This window comes from Mus caroli, chromosome 6 (genome assembly GCF_900094665.2).
Source record: "Mus caroli chromosome 6, CAROLI_EIJ_v1.1, whole genome shotgun sequence".
Classification (NCBI taxonomy): Eukaryota; Metazoa; Chordata; class Mammalia; order Rodentia; family Muridae; genus Mus; species Mus caroli.
The window spans coordinates 58,991,640-59,012,250 of record NC_034575.1 but is presented as its reverse complement, the minus strand read 5'-3'; the positions used below and the strand labels follow the sequence as shown (position 1 = coordinate 59,012,250).

Genomic DNA, 20,611 nt, shown 5'->3' with positions numbered 1-20,611 from the left:
GAACTGCCATTCTCAGTTGAACCGTTCGTGTTGTGGACTGCGGGCAGGCCGCAACAGCTACTAGGACTAAACTAGGACACATTTCTTTACACCCTCTATGGCTTCCTCATGACCTATGTTTTACATAAATGTTCCCAATTTACATTCAGGAGAGATTACTAACACTGCCCTATCCATAAATCTCCACTCTGTCTTCTTTGTCCAACTGAGTTTATTGCTTTCCAAGTACTATTATGGATCTCTTACAGTTAGTGCCTAAATAAGTCTTTATTGAGTGTTTTGTTAGCATGCATTAGAAAATTTTATTTTGTGCCGTATCTTCCCTTCCAAAGAAGCCCCTTTCCTTGATGGTCATTAAAACGAGGAAAACTATTCTACCATCTTCTGTATCAACATTCAGGAGCACAAATTCATAGTGGGTCTTCTAGAATATAGTTTAGTGATTTTTTTCATTCAACAATAATTCATATGGGAGCCTGTCATTATGGTTTGGATTTGTCCTATCTCCCCAACTCCACAAAGGTCATGTGTGGAATGTAAGGCTGCAGATGGTGGTACAGTTTAGAGGTGGATGGATCATGTGAATATGGACTTCACCAGTGGATTACTTCATTGACAGAATCAAAGCTGCATAGACTCTTGGGAGTTGGGGAATAATTCTTGGCAGTAGGCTGACTGATTTGTAAGACATTTCTTGTCCTTGGGCCCTTCCTTTCTGTCCCTGCTTCTTGCCACCTGTAAGGAACAGACCTCCCCTCTGTTCTGCATACCCTTCCCTCATGATGCTCTCTGCCTTCCCATATACAGGCCAGATGCAACAATGCCAAGCAGCCATGGTCTGCAACCCATGAAAAACTATGATCCTCCTACTCTGAAGATTTTTTTTTCTCAGATATAATGTCACAGTAGTAAAAAACACCAATGCACACTTTATTATGAAGGGGATGGAGAGCAGGGCTGCTTTTCAAGAGAAGTGGTCCTCAACCTTACTAATGTCGAGACCATTTAATACAATTCCTCATGCTGTAGTGACACCAATCATAAAATTATTTTTACTTGTATTTGATAACTGAAAGTTTGCTACTGTTGTGAATCATAATGTAAATGGCTGTATTTTCTTGTGGACTTGAGTGACCCCTGTGAAAAGGTCATTTGGACCCGCCTCCCACTCCTCCCACCCCACCCCACCCCCGACCCCGCAAAGGATTGTAACTCACAAGTTGAGAACCACCATTATAGAGGCATTGGTTTGATTCCTAGCATGGACATGTTATCTTATGACCTTCTGTAAATCCAATCCAAGGGGATCTGACACTCAGGGACTCTGTGGGCACTATGCATTCACATGGCACACAGCCATGCATGTGGGCAAAATACTCATATTCACAAGATAAATTTAAAAATTTAAAAAGGAATAAAAGAAGCAATTGCAAAAAATATCTCAATAGTTTGTCTAGAAAACTATTAAAGGTAAAGATAAAATTTAATGGCTTCATAGAATAAATAACTAGCCCTTAAGTTAGTTTATTTATATTAAAAGAAGAATGTACTATTATTAAAAGGAAAAGAGGGCACTGACTAAACTGTTCAATGACTAAACTGCTTACTATGCAAGCAAAAGGATCAAAGAATCAGATCCCCAGATCCCAGGAGGAAAATCCCCAAGACCAACTTCAGATCTCAGAATGTCACACACATGCACATGTATCCACATGTGCATCCCCATACATATCTACGTGAAAAGTGAACATGCATATCTACGTGAAAAGGGAGAAAGTGGAAAAGGGATGCTGGTTCAGTGTTAATTAAGTACTGGAAAACTGTATCTTACAAAGGAGAGGGACTTAATAAAAATTGAAGTGGGGTCAAAGAGATAGTTCAGGGGGTAAAAATGCTTCCAGCTGTTCCAGAGAACCCAAGCTCATGTGGCTTGCAACCATGTAACTGGATGTACATATGCACACACATACACACACACACACACACACACACACAAGAAACCTTCAAAGGTCTCATGATCTTTAAACTATGCACGTTATGATAATGACTGGCCTGACAGGATATGCCTATTTGTGCATAGTGACATGGATGTTTTGGGAGTAACCAATAACTTCCTGATTGGATCTATTGCCTGCTCCATGAGATGAAATTCATTTCCAGCACAGGGCTAAGACCCTGTGGTCTTTGGCCTTGGGGGAGAACTTAATACTATATAAATGTAATTTTACAAAGACATTTAATGAATTATTGCTATACCCACAGATCCGTCTGTCTCTCACCCTTCATCAGAGAAGCCTTTTCTTGAAGTAGCTTTGAGACAAACCCACCTTCCCTCATTGGTTAATGTACAGAGAAAAAAAGACTGTCAAATGCTCAGCTCTGACTGGACACAGCCATTTTCCCAGCTCTCAGGAAACTTCGTGGAAGAAGGGGGAAAACAACATAACAGCTCGAGACAGGAGGGCACCTTCCAGAAAACAGTCTTTTCTGGACACATAGGAGAGCTGAACAGACAAACTCACAGCAATTACGATGGCATGCACAAGATTTGCAAAAGCTCATGCCAGACAATGTCTTCGCATGGAGGGGGCACAGAATCCCACCACTAGCTGAAGCTCTTTTGGCATTTGATAGCTTCTGGAAGAAGAAAAGACATCTTTCTTCAATGATATGAACCCTGGTAGGTAGCAATGGTCCAGGGTATGCCCCATTCCTAAGATTAGTTGGGTACCAAAAACTGGACCTGATTGGGGAAAATGAAGAAAACTAAAAGTTAGGTGTGTAGCAGAATTTTCCCTGTCCAATCAATTTAAATATTAGTACAAGAAGCCTGTGTGATTGGATAGGGAAAAGGGAGGCAGAACTAAGAGTTTCAGAGACTGAGACAGAGGGAGGAAAGGAGGAGGGAGGAAGGAAGATGGAGGTAGAGGAAGATGATCCAGATTCCACACGGCTTTAAAAAGCCACAGGTAGCTATGCATATCATATAAAGGATGGATAATTACAGAACAATTTATCTTATCTAGGTGGGCAATTTACATCAGTATCTCTGAGTAAATTCTGTGGACGTTTTGTGAGGTGAGAATTTACGGATTTAAATCTGACTTATAAATTACATGCCTCTAGAGTTTTGATTTTACCAGGCTACTGGGATTTGGGACTGCCGACCACAGAGGGTGGACAGCTGGGAATGTGAACAGAATATGCGTCAAAAGAACCGCGAGATGAGTGGTCTCTGCTTGGTGCTAGTCATTGAGGCAGTGGGGTCGCTGGGCTTGAGAGTAGCCAGTGATAGTGTGGGAAGCTGCCACTTTTTATAATATTTCCTGCAACAGGGTAGGTAGTGAGGATATAGGAAAAGTCATTGGATCATGAATATGATACGTACATTGTATGAAATTCTCCCTTAATAAAGATATGGGGAGGATCTCAGAGGAGTTTGAGGAAAGGAAACGGTTACAAGAATATATTGCATGTAAAAAACCATTTTCAATGAAATACAAATTTAAAAGAATACTATTTAAAAACAAGTCCTGTGTGGTTGGTGGACACTGATATCTTCTGATGCTTAGGACAGAGGCCTTCAAGCAGTTCCAGAGGAACAATTCGAGGGTGATAACCCTCAGAGAGAGTTAGATTGCTAGATTCCTACAGTATAGCCACAGAATTGATTTAGGTTCAGCTTAAGGACTTTCCATTGAGAAGTGTGCTGGCAGTCTTCGTGCATCTTGTAAGAATCTAAAGCTGAATTTTTGAGGGTGATGTAAGTCTTGAATCCCTTTCCTTAATCTGTTTATAGGTGGATCATTGAGACAAGTTACATAATGGGTGTAGCATATTGCACTGTAATATACACTGCTTCTGTTGAAACATACAGGAAATTCATTTTCCTGGAGAGGAACTAGGGCAGTCTGCTCAAATATTCTGGTAACTGAAATAGTTGTACAAAAATTCAAATATTTAAGTTCCATATCTATGTACCTAGCTGATTAAACACAGATAGTCTATGGAGACCACGTCTTGTTCACGCACAGTCTACTGAGCTAATCATTGTTTTTGCAAGTTTCTTCCTGTCAGATGAGGAAATGTAAACTTTCAATATTATTTTCTCAAATATTTGCATTTCTGGCCCAGTAAAGAGAAAAATGAAAAAATATTTGAAAACTTATGCTCCTCAGTGCTTAATGGAAGATGACACATTCTTTCCCTCTGTGGACTGTCCTTGTTCCTGTGCTCTGATTTAAATGCTCCCATCAGAAAGTGATGAAGAAAGCACTCAGTAGTTTATTAACTAACCCTCCATGGTCAGGATGGAAGCACGTACTATAAGCAATTACACTTACCATCTACCATTCTACCAAACTTTGATATGAATTGAAAGATCAATACCCATTCTTATATGCAGCTTTAGTTTACTATATTTTATAGGCTCACTTCAAAACCTAAATCCACAGAAAATAGCAATCATAATCTTATATTAAGAAAATTCACTGGGAACAATTTTGGAAAGATTACATTTAAGCAAAAACAGCAAGATAAAAATATTTTCTTATTAGGTATTTTCTTATTAGGTATTTTCTTATTTTACATTTCAAATGCTATCCCAAAAGTCCCCCATACCCTCCCCCCACACACACTCCCCTACCCACCCACTCCCACTTCTTGGCCCTGGTGTTCCCCAATACCTAATAAAAAATGAAAAAAATGTTTTCTTATAGACTGCATCTAGTATTTATTTTTTTATGAGGATAAATAGCACAGAAGACATCTTTAGATTCATAAAATGCTCTTTCCTATGAATTTCTTTGATATTTCCAACACTTTGAGCCAGCCGAATCTAAAGCAGCTAAGTCACAGATGTAGTGATCCAGCTTCCGGCAAGCTATACTGATGGAGACCAGTGGCTCATCGGAACCCAGGCTCAATTCCATCTGCTACAGCCATTTCAGAATATTACAGACACACTTTCATGGAGACACTGTCCACAGGAAAGCAGATGCAGGTGAGGTACAGCAGTCTTCACCTTTAAGGCATGGAGCATCGACTTTGAGAAATAACATTTATGTAAATAATATATTGTGACACAAGATGTGAAATGCTGCTTCTTTGATGTTCTATAATCACACTACGAAGATAAAAGCAATGAGGTTCTAAAAGAAAAAGTCGGTGTTTGTTAAACTGTGGGAAAGATGGCTGTTTACTTTTTGTGATTGGAAAACCCTATGGGACCATTACTCTCTATGCTTTTCTGATTCTCACAATTGAGATGAGGAAATGTTTAGCAATTAAAATAAGCCTCAGAATGGAAAACTTTAAAACTAAAATATCTGAGTATAATGTCAGCAAAATAAATTCTAACTTGTATACCAAACTTCAATATAGTTTTAACTAATGGTCAATAGTGGATGCAGTCATGAAGTACTTGTGAGTTACAGGCACAGAGATATGATTAATCCAGACTAATGTTATAGTGGTCCTTGTAATTCATTGCCCATATAAGTCCTCAAGATGAGAAGGCTTTAATATTTATTACACATGGACCTAGGGGCTGCCCTTTTCCACTACTGGCCAATAGGTAATTTAGCAGCATTCATCATTTCTGAACTTATAAAGCACAGTAAATCATGTTCAGGTCCACATTTAAGGGTTTAACACACACACACACACACACACAGAGACACACACACATACACACGCACACACATACACACACAGAGGCACACACACACACACACAGAGGCACACACGCACGCACGTATACACAGGTTTGGTTTTGTTTACTGCTGCTTCAACTATTAGCCTACCATATTTTTGCGTACTTTATTTTGAAATTTCAAGTTTACTTTGATATAGTCATCATATGGTATAACTTTCATAAACAAGATGTGAGAATGTTTAAAATAAGTCAACACTAACTTTTTAAGGGTGTCTTTTGCAAACATGTATTAAATTCACAAATGTAATAGATTCAGAAATGACTGTTGGTAAAATGTTTATGACTTAAACTTTGAGGTAAAGGACAACAGAATGTCCTTCTATCTGATAGAAAAACATTGAAAATGACAGAGCATAAAAGAATTACATTAAAACAAAAATATTCTTTTCTATACTTGTTTAATTATGTTTGTGAAAAAAGTCATGGGAAGCCCGGCAAAGAATGAGCTGATACCCTTGAATTGTTCAATGTTATATGTAGATCGGGACAAAACCTCAGTGAACAGTCAGCACTTTCAAAAATATTAAATAACAGTGTTTTGTAAAGTTAGGAGTATATTAGTTTCTTTACTAATATGCAACTGTTCTTTTATACTGTAACTTGTTTGAAAACCAGTTGAAATTACTTTCCTGCTTTATAACCATATTGGACCTACATTGTCAGTGAAGTGACGCAGAGTGCTTATAGAGACAGGCATCTTCAACATGTTTAACACACATGAGTTTAAGGAGACCAAGGCTGTGACTGGTGTTCTGGAGAGAGCCTGTGACAGCGCTATGGAGAGCTGGGGACAAATCTTTCCAAGATTAAGCCCCGGTCTTCCTATTGGGTGAAGTATACACTGTTTTGACACTCAAGCTTTATTTTCACAAAGAGCATGCACGTTTAGTTGGATGTTATCAATCTCAAGGAAACTAGGCTTGGAAGAGACATAAGTCACAGGGGATTTCATGTTGGATGACAAGAGAGAGGTTTTGATCTACAATGCTGTCCTTCTTGCAAGAGAACCTAGAACAGTGGTGGGACAAAGTTTGTGGGATAATCAAGCAATCTGGTTTGTTTTAAGGTCAAGGACACAAGACATATCCCATACCTGACACTGCTTGTGTGACCTAAGAACCTGAGACTAGATAGCTCATGGAACTGTTGGAAAAACAAATACTACTGTTCTAAAATAAAAATAAAAACAAAATAAAAACAACACCCCTAAACAAACAAACAAACAAACAAACAAACAAACAAGCAAGCAAGCAAGCAAAAAGCTGTGGCAATAAGATTACTCCTAAGGCCATTCTACTAAACTCATAGATAGGTGCCTTGCTGAGCTATCAAAAGAGAAGCTTTTTCTTGCTGCAGTTGTGAACTAATACAGAGATACAGTCAGGCATAATGCAAAGAAAGAGACTTTGAAACATTCACAGTGAAAGGGATGTCTCCACCATATCTGTACCTTCAGGGCCTAAGAAAGAGGGGGCAGAAAAAGTGTAACAGCCAGGGCAGTGAAGGACAAGAAGAAAAGATATACAAGAATCAGAGGTGACTTTTGTAATAGTGGCACTCTGGAAATTACTCACTAACTTACTTCTCTTATAATGTATTAATCTATTCATGAAGTCTGAACCTTCACCACCTGATGATTGTTTTATAAATGCATAAACTATCAAAGGCCAGTAAGTTTTGTGGAGACACTCAAGACATCAGACTAGCAAACACTAGTCATCTGATCTAGTTAATATAATCGCAATTCTGGTTAGGCTTTTTGACCAAAGCAAAGAAGCCAGAAGGGATGAAAGCAATTGATCTGTCTTTTAGATAGGTTAAATTTACTCTGTGAAGGACCTGTAAATGCATGGTCATTTAACTACTTTGAAATGTCTTCATTTTTTTTTTTCTGTTTATGATACTTGTCTTAAACTTTTATTGTTGTATGTGAATCCTTTTAGTGATATTTCAGTTTTTCTGAGAAGTAAATGCTTTAATGATTTTGTTTTAGTTTTGCAAGATATATTCAATTTACTTCTGTATGTGTAAAATTGTCTGTATGAGTGCATGTGCACATGTATATGTCTCCAGGGCTCCTTTAGAAATGATGAAAAATTGGTATACAAACCACTGTTATGAGCAGGCCCCATGTTCCTCAATAAAAGTCCAAGTCAAAATGAACTCAGTGGTATTTTTGGAGGTATTTTTATCTCATAATATTTCATCTGGGCTTGTTTCTTCTCCTTCTCCTTTTTTTCTTCCTCCTCCTTCTCTTCCTCCTCTGCATTTTCTCCTCTCTTCTTTGCCTCTTCTTTTACCCCTGTTCTTCCTTTTCCTCTTTCTCTCACCCCTCTCCCCAGCTGGTCTTTTGCTTTTATATTTTATGGTTTCTGATCTTGTGATTTTAGGGGATTTTTGTGTGTGCCAATGTATGTCTCTGATGGTGATTTTTCCTTGGTCCTTTGCTTTTCTGTCCCTACATTTGATTTGTTTTATCTTATTTTAATCTTTTCCTCTCTTCTTCTAGATACCTGTTAGTTTTCTAATGAGAGAGAACAAGAAAGAATGCACATTTGGTGGGTAGGGAGGTGGGGAGGATCTGGGCAGATTTGAAGATGGGAAACCGTAATTTGATTATGTTTAATAGATACTACTCTCAACTTTGTCAGAAATCTGGTAAACATATCATTAAATGTTTAATCTTATGACAGAGGCTCCCTAAGCCCGACAGTTACCCCATAAGGTCTCTGAGAAGATATATGCACAGCGACAACTGACCACTGAGAAACAGCACCATTGCCTCACCCACTGCCAGGGCTTGGTATACACTGTGTACAGAACCCTGAAAGTCAAATGTCTCATATTGCCTAAGTCAAGGTGGGTCATTTCTCATTTCACACATATCTATCCCTCAGAGAAAAAGCTCTTTGTCTTTTGGGCTTGAAAGCCTGACTGACTCTACCCAAGTTTCCATGAAGACCACGGGGACCTAAGAACTGTTTAGATAGTGGACCATGGATGAAACTCTGTCATTTAAATTTGGTATATGACTCCTAGATTATTATTCTACTGAACGTGTTCATTCTGATCTGTCCACAAATGGTTCACAGACCCTGGACAGCAAGGAAGCAGCCAACTCTTTCAAGACTGGACCAACATCCCATACCCAGTTTTCTAAGTTTCCTAGAGACACATCACCTCAAAGTCAGCAGGAAGTAGCTAAAAATCATGATGACCCTATTCCTGTACCACCATTACCCCTTTTAATTTTTTCCTTTCTAAAAAAAATATTTATTTTTTTATTATTTATTTTCTTCATTTACATTTCCAATGCTATTCCAAAAGTCCCCCATACCCTCCTCCCACTCCCCTACCCACCCACTCCCACTTCTTGGTCCTGGTGTTCTCTTGTACTGAGGCATATAAAGTTTGCAAGACCAATGGGCCTCTCTTCCCAATGATGGCCGACTAGGCTCTCTTCTGATACATATGCAGCTAGAGTCAAGAGCTCTGAGGTACTGGTTAGTTCATATTGTTGTTCCACCTATAGGGTTGCAGACCCCTTTAGCTCCTTGGGTACTTTCTCTAGTTCCTCCATTGGGGGCCCTGTGTTCCATCCAATAGCTGACTGTGAGCATCCACTTCTGTGTTTGCTAGATCCCCACATAGTCTCACAAGAGACAGCTATATCAGGGTCCTTTCAGCAAAATCTTGCTAGTGTATGCATAGCAGCCTCATTTATAATAGCCAGAAGCTGGAAACAACCCAGATGCCCCTCAACAGAGGAATGGATATAGAAAATGTGGTACATTTACACAATGGAGTACTACTCAGCTATTAAAAAGATTGAATTTATGAAATTCCTAGGCAAATGGTTGGACCTGGAGGGCATCATCCTGAGTGAGGTAACCCAATCACAAAAGAACTCACATGATGTGTACTCACTGATAAGTGGATATTAGCCCAGAAATGTAGAAAACACAAGATACAAGATACAATTTGCAAAACACAAGAAACTCAAGAACAACGAAGACCAAAGTGTGGACACTTTGCCCCTTCTTAGAATTGGGAACAAAACAACCATGGAAGGAGTTACAGAGAGAAAGTTTGGAGCTGAGACGAAAGGATGGACCATCTAGAGACTGCCATATCCGGGGATCCATCCCATAATCAGCCTCCAAACGCTGACACCATTGCATACAATTTTTTCCTTTTTAATTAAACCAAAATGGGGGAATGTTGGCATTTTGTCTAAGCTCCACCCCACAGTTACCTGGCAAAAGTCAGGTATGCATGACTCACTATAATAGGGGCTGCCCCTCCTCTCTCTCTCTTGCTTTCTTGCCCCTGCTCTGTCCCCTAGCTCCTGTTCCCCCCTCTCTCTCCACCCCACCCCCCATGCTCATGTGTTTTCTCTGTCTCTACTCCCTCAACTCCCTTCCCCATGCCCTGAATAAACTCTATTCTATACTATAGCGTTGTGTGGCTGGTCCCTCAAGGGGAAGGGATGCCTCAGCATAGAGGCACCCTCTTCCTCCACACCTGACTTCACATCCATGAAACATATTGTTTCTGTCTTTATTTTTATAAAACACAACATATATAATCTTAAAACAGAGTTTGTCTCATGAGATCATAAGATACTGGATTGTTTCATTTCTACTTAATATTATGCCTGGGTATTTAGAATAAAACATAAAAATAGCATGGCTTGATATACCTGGAATGCTAATTTGACGTCAATTCTTTTCTATAATCTATTTCCATATGAATTATGAATAAAACTGTGTATAATTTAAAAAAATACAGGAAGAAGTCACAAATGTGGAGAGCAAGCAAGAGAAAGGTTACTGAAACAAAGATGTAAACTTATATGACTGGGTGTGGGATAGAATGGAAATACCACTGTTACTTGCCATCGAATGTATTTAGTATTCATCTAACTCATTTCTTCCTTCAAAAATTTACATTTATGAGTCTTAAAAATGCCTATAAAACAGGTTGGTGGCTCATGCCTTTAATCCAAAGACAGACAGATCTCTGGGAACTCAATGCCTGTCTGGTCTACATAGTAAATTCCATGACAGCTAGAGCAATATAGTGAGGCCCTGTCTAGAAACAAATAAGCAAACAAAAATGCTCACATCAAATTCAGAAATATAAAAGATTGAGAATAGCTATTTTATCAGCAGACATAAAAAGCATACTAAAATATTATTATATTTTATATTGTACAATGATATATAGTTATATCATCACAATGTTTTCATATGTACATTATTTATGTAACTATAAATTATCACTTATAATTAAAAATATAAATATGTTTTAAGCTACACATTATTACTATTGTAATTAATTGAAGATGTTCAATACTCTTATTATTGTTTTGCTTAAATACTAACATTTTCAGCAAAGATAAATAATACAGAATAATATATCATTTCAAATGCATATTTTCATGTTTTATGTTAAAGTCATGGCACATACGTAAAATATTATATGTTGTTGGGATGGGTTTTTGTCTGAAGAAGCTGTGTTCTGAATTGTTTTCCTAAAAGTTTAGCTAATATGTTAATAGTGGTTATTGGCATAGTTGACAGGAATTAAAATATTTTGTTTTATTGTTTTTTTTTTTTTATTGTTGGGGTTTGAATCCTGAGTCTCATACATGTCTGGCAAGTACAGTATTACTGAGCTACACTCCTATCCCAGAGCCTCATGGATGTTATGCAAGCACAGCACTACTGAGTTTGAACTACACCCCTGGCTCCTGAACTCATTTATTTTAATACTTAAAACAGTACTTTTACAATAAGATTAAACAGTTCAAATAAATGTAAAATCCTTATTGAAAGAAAAACTAAAAGAGTATATATAGTGTATGTATAAAATGAATTTTGTACCGTGAAATCCAGAAATGATACACACAGTTACATTATTTACATAGAATTGGTTTAAACAGATTTCTGTGATAATAGATTTCAAAGTTAACAATTGATAGATAAATTTTAGAACAGAATTAGAATGCAGTAGACCAACAATGAGTATTGTAAGTAGATAAGAATAGTAGATGCGAAAGGAAGATAGCCAAAGCATCCAAAGAAGCAATTCAAAATAGAATAGAGGCACATGCCCTGCAAGCACTGAAAAAATGCTCAAACACAACAGTAGTTATACCAGTAGCAGATGAAATGGCAGTGGGCCACTGTTTTAGATCTATTGGTCTGACATTTAGCATTTATTGCTAGAGGGGATGCATGGAAGAGTGCATTTTCTCACATTGCTGGTGGAATATACTTCTTTTCCCCCCATAAAGCTACATCTACATCAATGCAAATTAAAAAAATATACAAATGGTGATTTGGTCAACTGATTCTATTCCTAAGGTTGCATTCCAGGGGTAGGGAGGCTGGCAGTGGGATTAGATTAATGCAGAGGGTACTCAGTGTGTCACTGTTTACTGTGGCACTAAATTGGACACAGTGGTAATGATCTTTGCTCAAGGGATGATAATGCACCATGAAACATGATGGGACTTTTAGAAGAATCTTTTCATGCTATGGGAGCCACAAAATGGTCTCTATTATGTATTTACAGAATAAGAAAAGGCAAGACATAGAAATTATTCAAAATATAATCCTACTTTTAAAAGCAACAGTAACCCAAAATTGTATAAAGATGTGAGTGTTATTAGAAAGCTTAGGTTAAAAATATGGACTAATAAAAATATGGACTAATAAAATATATCCTATTGATCACCTTTTAATGTAGAAAGTGAGGCTGGAGGTCAAGAAGGGGAAAATGGGAAAAAGCTAAGCAGAGCAGTAAGAGTATTATGGGCTAAATGCTATGTGTGGTTACATCTATGCATATAAGAACATTGGATATGGATGCAAACACATGACTATAGACAACTGACTAACAATTGTTGAATGATAATCTATGTTAGTAAAAAATCACATTTTTAGGGATGTCTTATAAAATTAACTCAATATCATTTTGTTGCATTCTTTAAATTTTGCTGTGAGTGTTAACACCTGCTTCAGCCTCTAGAGTGCTCAGGTTGCACATAAGCCCCTCTGCCTATCTTGAAAGTATGATATGGAAATACTACTTTGGAATTATAGCATAAAATAAATTACATACCTTAACTTCATGAGAATAATTTGATTTTACTTTTAATTGGATTCACTTTCTTCTTTAATATCACTTATTCTTATTTTTCATTTAATTCCTTAAGTGTCTGATTTTCTTTTCTTTTTTTCTCTTGAATATTTGTTTTCCTCCTTGAAGAGAATGCTTTCCTGCTCAGTTTTCTTTGATTCAATCCTGGTTATTATCTTTATGGCATACAGTAAATTTCTTCTCAACCCAAGCGTGATGTTTCCCTGGAGATCTTTTCTTGGCCCGAGGCTATGTTCATGTCCCTCTGCATGACTTTGTGGCATTGCTATGCTTTCTACTTATGTCATACTGTCACTATATCACAGCGCCTTCTTTGCTTTGTTGAGCATCATGTAACTGCAACCTACTGGTGTGCCTAGACTGCTTCCTTTTCACCTCCTTCCATCACTTCGCCAGTGTCTAGCCCTCAAACAGGATGAATGACTACTGTTGAATCAATTCCTTGAATTCTGCTAATTCAACAGTCTGAGTCTGTCAGTCTTCAAATATTGGAAATTACTAAGTGCTAATAGAATATTATGCTAGATCATTGGGCAAACATGTGATGGGTTACTACTATCTGTGAAATAGCACAAATTCAGAAGATTGATTTAATGTAGGTGTAGGCTAGATAGCACAGCTCAGTAGTACACTTTGAAATGATGACATTGTTCTGTTTCTGTTGTCCAATATGGTAACCACTAGCCACCCTCAAGGTTCCTTAGCATTTGATTGAAGAGTAATGTGACTAAGGAAACATTATTAATTCCTTTTTAAAAAATTAATTAATTTTTTGTCTTTTGAGACAGGGTTTCTCTGTATAGCCCTGGCTGTCCTGGAACTTGAGGCTGGCCTCAAACTCAGAAATCTGCCTGCCTCTGCCTCCCGAGTGCTGGGATTAAAGGTGTGTGCCACCATGCCCGGCCCTATTAATTCTATTTCTGATGGTTAGTGTGAATTGTTGTCTTGACAGAATCTAGAATCTGGGAGCTAGACCTCTGGATTTGTTTTGGGTGAAGAGGTTATCTTGATTGGGTTGAAAGATCTGGGAAAACCCACCTATTGTGTGTGGTATTATTCCCTCCTGATATTGTGAAATATATGAGAATAAAAAAGGAGGTGGGCAGGATCATGACTTCCTTTGTGTTCTACTTTTTTTTGGTTTTTCAAGACTGGGTTTCTTTGTGTAGCCCTGGCTGTCCTGGAACTCACTCTGTAGACCAGGCTGGCCTCGAACTCAGAAATCCGACAGCCTCTGCCTCCCGAGTGCTGGGATTAAAGGCATACGCCACCACTGCCCAGCTTGTGTTCTTCTTAACAAGCTGCTTCAAGCTCCAACTGCCTTGACTTCCACACTATGATGGGCTGTACCATAAACTAAAAATAAATCTTTCTTCCCAGAAGTTGTTTGGTCAGGGTATTTTCCCAAACTACCTGAAAAAATATTAAGAATCTGTTTAATCCTATTTCACTTAAATTTAAAGTCCCAAGAATCTAATAGCTACCATATTTAGCACATCAAATTGAAGGCATTTTCTTTTAATCTGATACAAGCCATTGTGAGAATGTTATATATAGCCTTGAATTTACAACAATCTAATTTTAAGTGGATATAATTATCTCCATGTACTCTAAGAGCACGAAACCATATTTATTTTTTAATGAATGATTCCATCAACAATTTAGGTGAATGGGTTGCTGCAGGCTAGAGCAGTTGCAGAAGGATGAGGTAAAGGAAAACTCAATTTTGACTATTGCTCCATCCTGAAAATATAGTGCCCATATCAAATCAATATCCCTAAAAAACAAATGAAAAAAACTTCTATAATGAAGTAAAAATTAATCTATCAGCTCTGGGACTAGAAATTGGTGTGTTGGTGAGCTCACTTGCTATGGCAGGTGTGAAATGACTGCACTTGGCATTTTCCCATTGTTAATTTGTTGCTTTTTGGAAATAACACCTACTCATAGACTATTGAACATTACAAATGAACTGGAGTTATATGAAATTGTGAGTTATCTGGTATGATAGTAGAAACTGAAGCTGATTTTAATAATGAGCACTTTTAATCCCTAAGCCATCTCTCTAGCCTTGGTTGAAACTTTCAAAGCTGAACAGGCTTGAAAAAATGCATTCAAAGCTCTGAGAGTATACTACTGCCAACCCAGATTATCCTACCCAGCATAAAGACAACCCCCTCACACGCACTCACTCCTCTTGAAAAATAAATAAATCTGTGCATGACAAAAACAGATTAGAGAAATTTATGTCACAAAGAGATCTCAATAGGATGCAAGAAGTACTCTGGGTTGAAGAGAAGGATAAATACACCTAAAAGACTACAGCAGAAAAATAAACACATTAGGACAATTAATTAAAGGAGACCTAAGGAAATGCCACCAAATTAACAATATAAAGAGAAACCTGTCATTTGTAATTTTTAATATTAGTGGCTTCCATTTTACAAGCTAGCAGAGTGGACTATAAAACAAGATCCATCTTCTTGCTGCCTCTAAAGAAACCCACCTAATCCAAAGGACAACACCTTATAGTTAAAAGATGGAAAGTGGTATATCCAAAACAAACAAACAAACAAACAAACAAACAAACAAAGGACAAGAAACAAGTAGCAATGACTATTCTATTGTCTGACAAGACAAAATGTGAACCAAAACTAGGTGGAAGGTACTCATATTCACCAAAAGAATAATCAAGATTCTATTACAGTTTGAAATCTGCCTTTTTGGGGCCTAGCTCCTGACCTGAGGCCCTCACATACGTTTGTTCATGAGCCCAGTGTAACTCCTTTTCTGACTGGCCTCTTCCTCTGCTGCTGTGTCAACGCCCAAATGCCTGCCTCTAAACCTAAGGCCCTTGAGTTTGCATTTTTTCCAGGGAGTCACTCATTTCATCCCCCCAAACTTCTGGGACACATTAAATTAAAAGCAGTTTTAAGAGAGAGATTTATATTCCCAAGTGTTTTTATTTAAAAAATAAATAAAAAGATCACAAATAATTAACTTAATGATGTGTCTTAAGAGTTTTGAAAAACAAGGACAAACTAAGCCCAAATCCAGGATAAAGCAAGAAATAATAATGTGTTCTGGGTAAACACTTGGGACTGAAATGGCTTGTCAGAGGCTAGGCCCATATTTTACAGAAAAATTAATAAATAGATTTCGAAAGTAGTTTTATACAATCTACAGCATTAAAGTCTGAAAGCTCTTGGTCTTCCATTTTGATAATATTTGGTCCTATTGTGCTGTCTTTTTAAACATAGAAGTTTAAAATATGGAATACAAATTATAGTGATTTAATTTATATTTTCTTAATATGGTGTTGACATAATTAAATTACATATATCTTTCATTGTTTATTTACTCATATTCATTTATAATGATGCTCTTTCAATGTTTTCCTTATTTTCAATTATATACTTTAATTGATTTTAGTTCCTTACATCTTGAGAAGAAAATTCTTTGTAATATATCTGCATCTACATTTATATATTTGTATATATGTATAGTGAATGTTTTATCTCATTGTGTGACTTGCCTTTTACATTTAATTAGTATTTTTGAAAAACAGAATGTGTACAAGTTTTGTAGACACCAATGTGCTAAGTTTGTCCTTGATTAAAGATGTTGAACTTGTGAAGATGCCTTTCCTTCCCAAGTTCTTCTGGAATTTTACTGTCACCTCACATTTCCAGCCATCTAATTTGCAAAAATTCAAAATCAAATCTCTTCTGGGGAGCAATACTATATGATCAACTTTGGCTCCCTAGCCATTGCTCTCCAGCATCTCCTGACTTCATCAGGAATACATATATCTGAGAATTATTTAAGCATTTGAAGGAGGCTTGAAAGCATTGTTGGGTTTCTAACTGCGATCTGTTTTCCATTTTTGGATATTTCCTTAATTTTCAGTTGCTTTGGCAGCCCAAATTTCATCCTGTGGTACGAGCTCACAGAATGAATTCCAAGATTACATACAGTTCTTGAGGGGTGTTGACTTGAGCTGACTGTAAAGTTGGCTAGGAGTTCAGTGGAGAAGACATTTTCGTTCTTCTTGCACTGTTCTAAAGGTCATATCCATTTGCTGTCTTCTTTGGCTAGCAATGCAAACTGAAGATACTTTTTTGATTTGGTATGAGGATAATCATGTTGTTTTCCAGTGGATTGATGGAAGCAGATGGAAGCTAGTGTGTAAGGTTTATTTTATCTCAAACTTACATGATGCAATCCAAAGTGAAATTTACTTAGAATAAAATTACATGGAGTTTCAGTGATGATAAAACTGTTTGCATGCAATCACCTAAAAGCCTTTTTCACGTCAATAAATGCCTGCAATTTACTTGTAATCTATTTACTTGAAGTACACCTGAAGTGGCTGGTCTAACTCCACATTTTAGGTGAAACACTTTTAAATCTCCTTATGCTTAAAAGTTTCCATTAGTGACAGTGATTAAACATTTTCTCATCTCATAAGCTATGAGGAGTACTCTAGTAGATTAGATGTTAAAGCTACAAACTGTACTACAGGTTCATACTCAGCTCCATCTAAGCACAATGGCTGTAACTGGACTGTCTTCCAACACATCAGAGTGCTGTGTGTCAGAAATGAACAAAAATAGCATTATTCTCTGATCTTAGCAATGCTGGGGTAAAAGTGAGAGTAACATATTGTAGCACTATTTATTTATTAAATTATTTTTACCTTAGAATGTATATGTTATTGTTGAGAAATGTAAGTAGAAAGCATATAGAGGGTTGGAATTATTTAGTGACAAAATTAGAATAAGTTTTGTGTGCCTAGTGGTGATGAACAACAATAATAAAATGTACACTCATTGTGAATCCATAGTTAACATAATTCTTAATTCTTATACACACATGCGGGGACACACACACCCACACCCACACACACACACACACACACAGAGAGAGAGAGAGAGAGAGAGAGAGAGAGAGACAGAGACAGAGACAGAGACAGAGACAGAGAGACAGAGACAGAGACACAGAGACACAGAGAAAGAGAGAGATAGTTTTGTTTGAATAAGATAGAAACTGAAACAAAAAGTTATGAAAAGGATGAAGGCAAAGGGAAAGATAGATTTAGATTTTGTTAGACATTAATATTATTACCCTGCTTTCAAGGTGAATGTATTTTGGTAAGAACTAAAATGAATAAATATCAAGCACATTAAAATGCAAACACAAACAATAATTATAATTGCTCTCTTAAGGGAAAATTACTTAGGATTAATTTAGGTCTTAGAGAACAAGGAAGATTAATCAGGGGGAGTTTGGTGTAAAAGAAACAAAAACACACAACTTTAAGACAGAAAATTATTATTATTTTTTCAGCAGGTACTAATATAAACCTCCAAGGCTGTGGTTTAAAAATTCATCTATGTTTATTAGAGTACAACAAGTATTAAAGGAGAGAGAGAGAGAGAGAGAGAGAGAGAGAGAGAGAGAGAGAGAGAGAGAGAGAGAGAGAGACAGAGAGAGAGAGAGAGAGAGAGAGAGAGAGAGAGAGAGAGAGAGGAAGGAAGGAAGGAAGGAAGGAAGGAAGGAAGGAAGGAAGGAGTGGGTGAGTGGAAGAACAGAGAGACTATGAGCTAACGGAAATGCTTGTGTATGGAGGAGATTAAGTAGTCCCATGAAGCTGCAGAACAGTTCCCATGGAACAGGAAGCAGCAACCACAGACAGCAGGGTATGGGGGTCTACTGCTGTCATGAATCTGCAGTCAAGCTGTGTGGTCTGGAAGGGTGAAACCTAACAGCTCTCTGATTGGACAGCTTTAGCCTAAATGAGCTTCTTTCCATAGCTGATGAGAGCCCCTTCTTCAGACAATTGTCCTGCAGGATATGTGGGAGGATAGACAGAGCAATAGATGGCTCGCAAACTCTTCAGTAAATCAGTATCTTTTAGTCTTTCCTGTGGGTATTATTAAGAAATTGCCATAAATCCCATGGAGTTAGGGAGAGTGAACAGAAAGCTCTCTATGCACAAGAGGTAACACTGTATTTGAAATAGTAAAATATAATTATATTCAATGGATGAAAATTTAAGCACAAAACAAAGCTGTGGATTCAGAATATACCAAGAACCAAAGAACTAAAATATGGCTTTTAAAGTAAGTACCTAACAAGGATTTTCACTGAGGCAGAGAGGAATATTAGCATGTAAAATAAAGAGAAAGAGCTGAATGAACCCACACTAACAAATTTGAGAGTCAAAAGAGGATCATCAGTGAAGAATGTCTTGGGAGTTCTGGGCTGCATGATAGTGAGATTCACTAGAGTAACTGCTCTGATAAGGATAATGAACAGTGGAGGAAGATGCCAGGGAAGTACAGGGGCTTTCCTGGAGGGAAAGAGGAATCACAACTAAACATTAAAATTCATTCTCTTGGCAAGTTAGGCAAAGTGATATTGCACAGACGTTTAAAATGCATTGACTCTAAATGCACACTTGGAGACTTGGAGACTGCAGAGGACCTTGCAGTCAGTCTCCCCATCAATTAGATCTTGGAGTGTTCATTGTGACATATTGAAGCTAGAGATTTTCAGAATGCAAATATATAAAAACTGTAAACTGGAGCACGTTGTTTACTTATTAAGTAGGAGCTTACCAAAACACATAAGTTAGTTCTTATACAAAGAAAGCCCCAAGAAAGTCGATGTTTAATTTGCTAAAAAATATTTACCTTTGAGAAGGCTTACATGCCTATTCATTGCTGTTTATTTAATTAAATTCAGTCAAGAAGACTCTGTTTACCTAAACAAAATTACCGTATCTTTTTGATCATATTACCACTTCAGATTTCTGTACTAAGTATAATTCTTTCTCTACAGTAATACATCTGCTTACTGTTACTGATAATATTCTCTTAAAATTTTTCCGTGCCTCAAAGCAATATATTTCTTATCAAATCAGACAGTTGAACATTGAGCCAAAATATCATCAAGGCAAGAACATTAAATACTGAGTCTGACATAGTATTTTTAAATTAAACACACCAGCCATGAACCAGATCAATATTAAATCAATGATGTTGCATGTAGAGCAGCCTTATAAACGTCAATATGATATATTAAATCTAATTTATTAGAAACTAATATCTGAGAACCAGACAGATCACTTTTTGCTGGTAATATATAGCTGATCTTTCAAATCAGACACTTATTGAACAAAATCCTCAGTCCTGAATACCACAAAACAAAACAATGTAACACAGTTTTTCTTTGAGTTTAAAAAAAAAAAGAACTTAATATGGTAATGAGATAAAAGTAGACTTAAATCTCTAAGAAAGGAATTACATTTAAAAAAGGAATATTATAAATAGCTAACTAGGGTTCCTGGATTCTGCCGAGACTATTCTGCACAGGTGAGAGTGTGGACTACAGAAGCTAACAGCTTCTGGGACAGGTGGAAACCACAGAGCTTCTGAGGCAGACCACATTTGGGCTCCAGACATCCAGGCACCTTCCTTGCCAGAGGAGAAGTGTCTGCCCTGTCCGGGAGGGTTTTGCCAGAGCACCTGGGGGAGCCATCTTGGTTCCCGGATCTGGCCGAGACAAGTCTGCACAGGTGAGAGTGTGGACTACAGAAGCTACATAGATTCTTAGACAAGCCCTGTTTCCAGCATTCATCTTCTGCCAGGAGGCAGGTCCGAACACCAGATATCTGTGAACCTTCTCTGCAAGAGGAGAGCTTGCCTGCAGAGAGTGTTC

General features: G+C 37.4%; 1 protein-coding gene across 5 annotated transcripts in view; it reads right to left on the bottom strand.

Annotated features, from left to right (window-relative positions):
• Grid2 (glutamate ionotropic receptor delta type subunit 2) overlaps nucleotides 1-20,611 on the bottom strand; it is a 1,450,739-nt gene that overhangs the window by 156,783 nt on the left and 1,273,345 nt on the right. The window lies entirely within an intron of this gene.